Consider the following 8,474-nt stretch of genomic DNA (forward strand, 5'->3'; position numbering starts at 1 on the left):
CTTCCGAGAGCAAAACTAAAAGTGAGTGGTACTGTAGAGGATTAAACTTAACTGGATCAATATAGGCAAGTTATGGTAGTGGTGACCCTGAGTGACAGCTGAAGCCATTTTCTATAGCAGTTTACCCCTCCCCTCCAGATGCAAAATTTTTTTCTCTCTGTCCCACTTTCTTTCGCCCTCCCACTCTATTATATTGCACTGCTCTGTGTTTCTTTTTATGCCATTCTCTCTTTCTCTTACCTTTGCCTTTATCTTTGGTCCGATGGGAGCCCCATAAAATATTGCTCAGCCCTTTCTCTGGCTCTAAAGTGTAAAAATATCGTTGACTATTTTTTCTGCTTCATTAATTTCTTTCTATTTTTGTCATACCTGAAATCCCTAGGATTGTTTTTAAAATAATCCCACAGAAGTTTCATGTGCAAAACTAACATATTGTGACCAATACTGTTTTCTGTCTTAATTTGAATCCTGGAATAACAAAATAGAAGATATAATTTTTTAAACAAAATGTTGTTTTACTCTTTAGAAAGTTTGTTCTCATTAGCTTTTCTCTGATATTGAATTTGTTAATGCGTTCTAATGGTAGAGTAATAGAAAATATTTCTACTTTCTAGGTTTCAGGAAAGAGCTAATTTGTTTAGAAAAGAAACATTTATTTACATTTTATGAGAAAAAAAAGTGTATGGTAATCTAGACATGAGCATAAAACAATAAGGCTTTACCAAAACAACTAATGTAAAGTCTGCCCTTACAGCATCTTCAGGGTAACATCTGGTTCTTCAAGTTGTAAGACAAAACACTGGCTGGACGTAAGATCTGCCACCAGCCAACCGTACGAATTTGGGCAAGTTATATTCCCTCTAAGGGCCTCAGTTTCCTCATCTCTTAAATAAGGCACATAGATTAAATGATTTTCCCAGTCCCGGACATGAGACCATGAATACTGAAACAACATTTCCCATTTTGAGTAGCCAAAGGGGTTAATCAGCTGCGCAGACTGATATCATACTGTTTCACTTCCATTGCATTCTTGAATTTTAATGGAAAGATAGAGAAAAACAGTCCAGTGTTCAGTTCCATTCTGATGGGAAAGGACAGAGCTGTGTTGTCATTGTTTGACTGTTTTTTACACTGTGCCCTATTAAAATCTCTACCTGCCTTAACAGAAATCAGTCAAGAAATCCTCTAATTGCACCACTCTATTCATGTTGCCAGCCCAAATCACTTTTTTATTTGAATAAAATCTCTGATGTTATTAGTATCATCTATGTCTCCCAGTAGAGAGTAATATAACTCAAGTCAACAATTAATTGGGTAATCAAAATATGCTGTAAATGCAATGTTTATGTGGAAGTGGCAAGCATTTCCTTACTAAGATTCAGGCATAGTGTTAATTGATTTATCAATAGCTCATATTTCTTTTACAAAACTTTGCAAGGTAGACATAATCATTATCCCCATTTTAATGAATAAGAAGTTCAGATGTATAGACAGAGTTAAGACACAGGGCTCTTTGATTCCTAATTCTTCAGTAATTTCTCTACTTCAAAATTCTTGGTAATATAAATTACAAGTATTAATTTGATGTTCATATTTCTATTGTTAATAATTTGACTTGTGAGGAAATTATTTTTGCTGAGCCCAGAGTTGATACCTTATAAGTTTCTTTCTTTGTAATAAATTTTGACTTATGAGCAGAACTAGAATTCCCCTTTTCAATCTGACAGCCTTTTAAATAACTAAAGATATAAATATACATTTACCAAAGTAAATTTTTAGTGAACTCACATTCAGTTTAGACCCAAGGCTAGTCACATAGCCTGTCCATGCGTACATCCAAAAGATAACTGATTTGACAATACTTTTCATTTCAGATCTCTCATTCACTAATTTACTTAGTTCTCTTAACTTATTGAAAATATCAGCCCTGTAAAAATAGCAGTGACTACATTATTTCTGTATGTTTATAGAATATAGAGGGTGCCTGTTTTCCCAACTGAAATTATAGGACCCATTTAGTCTGGGGTGCTGAACAGTAATAATTATTTATAAATAATTTAGAAATAATTTTATTTCAATTTTATGATTACGTCCGTAATCACCTTGTCTCTCTACTAGAAACTGTTGTATTTATGATAGGAAATATTTGAGGAAAGGTATTTTGGGACCTACACTTCTGAATATTATGTGGAAGGCACCAAATGGCTTTCCCCCAGTGGGTTGTCTTGTATTACAGAACAGTTTGATTCTAACAGACAGAGACTAAAAATGCACATGAACTTCTAATTTTAGTTGCATCATGAGAACTCATTGTGATATTTTCAATGAGATTAAAGGCAAAAAAAAAAAAATTCCCTATTGTTGCAGTTTTCAATCACTGGAAAAGCAGCTAGACTATGTCCCACACCTTTCTAGTGCATGACCTGTCTCTAATATTCTCCTTTCCCTCCATATGTTATTTAACATGTAGGGCAAATTTTTATGTGTGGAAAGCTGAAATATGGATCATATTAATATTTTACAGGGATAAAAGGGCAGTTTGATTCATAAAAGAGAATCAGGTATTGTGTATTGTGTATATATGTATATACACAATATATATAAATATATGTGTGTGTGTGTGTGTGTGTGTGTATTTAGACCAGGAATCTGCCCTCAATCTGTCCTTGCAAACCAGAGCTTTCATTTCTATGCCACAGCACCAGGACCCTCTGTTAAGCACAACATTCTCATAATCTCTCCCTTTTCTTAAGTGTGCTCTTTACTCTGCTGTGTTCTGTATCTACCAGTTTTATATCTTTAAATATCAGGATTTTTTTTCTCCTACTCTCATTGATTTTGGGCCTCTTTTTGTTGTTGTTGTTAGTCAATTTAATGATGTACTATTTGATTGTCACAATACAATGAAGCACATTTTCTTATTGAGTACAACATTTCTAATGCATCCAAATCAGTATACTTCTTCAAAATCATTCCTATTCGGGTATAATAACTCCTGTGATAGAATCCACATGTCCCTATCCCCAAGTGGAAGGACACTTATTTTTCTGAATTACCTCTCTGAGCTGGCTTATCACCCAGAAAACAAATACAAATAGACAATGATCACAAAATACATATCCAGCAGAAGTTTTTTCCTTCACCTTCTCACATTTTTCTCTGCTTACATAGTTCTGTCTTTTCTTTCTTCTCTTATAGTGGTAACCCAGCAACGCTTGAAGATGCAATCTCTGAAACATATTTTGGATGTTAGCAAAAGGTTAAAATCACCTAGCTGGGATACAGTTTTCCTGTTGCTACAAATTCTCTTTCTTTAAAACCCTGAAAAACCTGATGATCTACTGTCTTTAAGAAAACCATTACAACATTAATTCTTTGTCACATAGAAAATAACAAGAATATGAGGGTTTCTTACAATATTCTTTATATGATAATAATCTTTGATGGTCCAAAACAATGTGTGCAAAATCCTAAGAAAATTCTTCTTGGTTGGTATTTAACTCAGCATCTTTGGAACTGTGTAATTAGACTCCATTTATAAGATCCCTAGGCTGCTGAAAAAGTTAGTGAAGCCTGAGGGTCTAATGACTGTACACAATGTTAACTTGTTGATCCAATTATTGGTTTGAACTCCATTAGTTGGATGAAGGGAAGAGTACATCAACCAATTTAACCTGGTAACAACTGACCTGTCCTATAAGAGGAAATAGTGATTCCTTTCTCCGAGGCAGAGAGCACTCTGCTACATCACCTATTGGGGTCTGCTAAAGAAAGAGCTGTCCCTCTACTTATTCCCTCAGTTCATACGGAGCTGAGCAAATATCTCCTCCCCTTTATTACTGTGCACTGACTCCTTCCTGACCATGTGCACTGACTCTGTGATAGGTACACCTTCCAGCTAGGGAATTTCCATGTGACTTCATCTCCTACACCATTTGGAGACAAGACGTTGTAGAAGGCAGCATATAATTAGTTTATGTGTATATTGTTAGAACAACCAAAAATAAATTTTTTAAAAAGCCAGAAAAAAAAAAAAAACACAACACAATAGCTGGAACTATAACCTGAGTAACAGCCCTTAATCATCACTAGCAATATAGCAAGTAGAAAACAATATCAAAACATTGAATTTTTCCTGAAATTGACAATACATATTTAATGTCATAAATTGATCATGAGCATTAAATATTTTAATCGATTTGTGTAGATTTAGGTGTAGTTTAAAGTGATATAATTTAGACCAGGACTGTCAGAAGGGTAAAACCTGCTGATTTGGGCAGCCCAGAATGGCACTTCAGATTTAGAAAGGGCCTCTGTTACCAGGGATGGGGCTGAGATAAAAAAAAAAAAAAAAAAAAAAAATGAGAATTAAAAGCTCAGTTTTTATCTTCCAGGTACAATGGACAGTAATCTTGAAATAAGGCAATTTACCAGGAAAAAGAGAAAATCATTGAAGATCATGCACAAAGTCATAGCTCTTGATATGTTTCTATGTATGTCTTCTAAACACAACGTGAAGGTGGTAGGGAGAGACAGAGTTGAGAAGAAGGCTAAGATTTGTTGTGAGGAACAAGGTGTGAATTTTAGCCTTTAATTTATGCCTTCTTGTGCTTTGGGATACCTGCCAGTGCAATGCTAATCACTCAAGGAGTTTCACTAACTAACTCATTCGCAGGAAAATGAGATTGCCACTCTAGTAGTGAGAACGGGCAGTGAACACCTTTCTCTCCATTTGTAACCGCTGTCTAACCATCGAATACATCTTGAATAATATTTTCATTTGAAATAACATATCGAATGTCTATTTCCTATATCAAGACATTGCCTGATCTCATAATATATAACATTTCATTACTTGATATCACAACACACACAAACAAAAAATTGGATGATTCCATTGAACTTGAGCATAAAACGTCATTTTTCCCTTTGATTTTGTCTGTGACGTTATTCACTAAAAGAAACATTTGATGAAAAATCTGCTAAATAGTTTAATCCATGGGATTGGAGTGGGATAAAAATATGATGGCTATAAATAGTATTTTCTTTAGTATTTCTTTCACTTGTTTTTCATAGATAATGTCCCTTGCCATAGTGAGTAGAATCTGACAAGTTAACAGGTGATTAATCAAATTTTAATCAGTGAAATAGCCTGGCAGGTCTGATTCCTGGTGAGAAGTCAATAATACAATCTCAGTATCTCAGTCCATGGAGCTGCTATATTAACCACTGTGGTCAAATTCCTATTTATTGTGGTGTTTGAGACAGGAAAATATTCCACTGTCAGATGGTTATTTTTTAAGAGAGAAAATAGTAATGCAGCACAACTTTGGAACACTTATCTTTACTTTGTGTCAAAAAGCCATACTATTAAACTCTGTAATGGAAATACCACTTCTTTCAGCTTTCATCAGCAGTCCAAAATGTCATGCAATGAGAATTTAATTGGACAAAGTGACTATTTGACATGCAGAACTGAGCTGTGTCATCAAGACTCCACAGGTAGTGAACACTTGGTGACTGGTGGGTGGAAGAAAATGTACATTCTAATAAGGGGTCAAGGGACTTCAGGAGTTCTACTATGTAATTACCTAGCAGTAGGTGAGATGGTGCATGTCAAATAAGAAAATTACAATTCTATCACTGAAGAACAGGGGCATCATATACAAAAAAATAAATATAAAACAAAGAACTGAAGCCAAAGTTATCTAAAACTGTGTTATTTTGCGATCGGCTTTTAAAATATTATCTTTAAGTGGAAAACACAGTGGAAACTTTTTGTAATACTAATGGTGTATGACAGGATGAATAACCACCTCATTGGCCAATGTATTCATAGCAGGTTTTGTTGAAATAGTTGTTGGTAGGGGGTAAGCATTTACTTTAATAAAATTGATGGCATATAATAATAGGCAATATGTTTCATGAGAGTGCAGATATAAACTTTAAAATGTTTTTGTATATTCTGTAATAATAAATGCAGTTAGAGTTTATTTATTTTTTCTGATTATGTGACTAAGGGATGAAAACTTAAGATTAATTTGAATTTTCCAACAAACTGAGCACTAGCCCATGGGTAATGGCCGAATGTTAGTGCATGTCTGCTGGAGCTGCATAGCTCAGGGACCTTGACGTTTCCTTTCTGGAATGGATGAATGTGTTTGCTCATCTCTGACTTGCATGGTATCATTTTGAGAAAAGCTGTCCTTTATGAACTTGACCACCTCAATTTAATAACCAAATAATTAACCACACTAGTAATTGTATTGTCTAAAACTTACAAGTAAATTAGGCTCTAATAGTTCTTTTAAATTCAGTTTTTCAAAAGTCAGGCTATTTTTAATATAATTAACATCAATAGTCATTAAAGTTGGAAGTTAGCTACATAAGTGTAATAAAGAAAGAAAACAAAAACATGTTCTAGACATATGAAGATTAGTAGGTACCATAACCTGTATATTTAGCTGTGCTTCTAATACACAGCCCATTTAGGGATTTGAGTTGGAATACTGAGACATTGCTTCTGTGGCGTTCTGTAGTGGGAGCAAGTGCATACAGAATCCAGAATCAAGAAAGCTTAAATTCTTCAAAATGAAAAAGTTCCAGTTTTCTTCTAGTGGCATGGATGAAGAATATGAGGTGGGAAAAGTAAAGGAGAAGATTTGGGGCGCAGGGATGATCAAGAGAAAGCTGGTTAAAGTGGGAGCCAGGAGGTATGAAGAGTGAACAATTTCAAATTGGAACTTGTCCAGTTGTGTTGTTGGCAAAGGGCAGATGTGAAAAGTCGTTGATCTAGAGGAAAGAGAAGGAATGTTTGAGGGGCTAGCAGGTGGAGCTAGCTCTGTGTTTGATGAAACTCCAAATGCAATAGCTGAGAAAGGAAACAATAAGGTATATTTATGCAGATACAGTTCAAGATTTTTTCTTGAACTGAGATCATAAAGAGAGGAAGAAGATTAGAAAGTCATAAAGGTGTAGCCTCACATAATTACACACAACATTTTGAAGAGTCTATTCAAGGAGAGTATAGATTTCTGCAATAATGACACACTGAAGTCTCAGTATTTGAAAACTCTTTGCTAAGCACATGCATGAACAAAAACTAAGCCCCAGTAACAAGGGAGAGTCAGAGTGAGGGGAGGCCCAAGGTGAAGTTAAACAATACACTAGCACCTTCCTGGGTACCAACAACCAGGAGTATCAAACTACATTTTCTAAAACTGTGCTGTATTTTTAGAATGGATTTATAAACCTTTGCCCCTGTTTTGCTAACTATATAAATCTATAATAATCTAGCAAGCAAAAATAAAATAAAAGTACATGAGACACAGAAAAACTAATACTTATTATTTTTAATGCTTAAGTATATTCGTATAGGCCTCATACTTAGAACAAAGACCCTGATTTTATATATGCACAGAGCTTAGGCCTGTGCATGCATATATACACACACACACACACACACACATATATATAATGCGTGTGTGTGTATATATATATATACACACACACACATAAATGCAAGTATATATATACACACGTGTGTGTGTCTCTGTGTATATATTCACTCTAAAAGGTAGTGAGACTTCAGGATCCAAGAAAGGACATTGAAGCCACCAACTCAGAAAATTATGACATTGTTTGATGTAGTTCTCAATGTATTTAGAACTAATATTTAAAGCAATTATATTATAAACGGGGAAGAGTAAGGGGACTAAAGGAAGGTAAGTTTTCTATATTTCACTTGAACTGGTAAAATGATGATACTACTAAACTATAATAAGTTATGTATATGTAATGCACTGTCTAGAACCATCACTAGAAACTTATATTAAAAGATACACTAAAATCACTATAGATAACTCGACTTGTTGCACAGGGAAATGTAATGAGATGCTCTGCTATTGTGTCTTTATTATAACTGCTACTCTCCCCATTCCAGGAGAGGAATCCTGCCTTATGTCACCTTCTTTCACCTAATGCTTTTCCTGTGAATTTCCCATGAATAGTTAAAATGTTGCTGAAATGTTACAATAAACAGGAGAGCTGGCTTGTAAGGGCATCATTGTAATTTTTACAAATAGTTACTATTATCATTATTTGACCTGTTTATGTATTATATTGATATAAACTGAATCTGTGTCAACCTTGCTCTAAGAGGAGCTGGGACAAAGGGAATTTTATTTCCAGATGGTCGCTACTGCCTTAAAAGTGTGAAGCAAGGGTCTTCTGATTTGAATAAATAAGTGCTGCGATCATTCCCATTTTAACATCTTTATGAGGTATAATCGATATACAGTAAACTGCACATAATTAAAGTATAAAAATCTCACATATTGCATGATTTCATTTATATAACATTCTCAAAATTACAAAATGTACACATGGAACACACATCTATACTTATCTGCCACATGTGATAAAATGAATTACACACTTATATTGAGTCAATGTAAATTTCTGATTTTGACATT

This window comes from Pteropus alecto, unplaced genomic scaffold (genome assembly GCF_000325575.1).
Source record: "Pteropus alecto unplaced genomic scaffold, ASM32557v1 scaffold7, whole genome shotgun sequence".
NCBI classification, from domain to species: domain Eukaryota; kingdom Metazoa; phylum Chordata; class Mammalia; order Chiroptera; family Pteropodidae; genus Pteropus; species Pteropus alecto.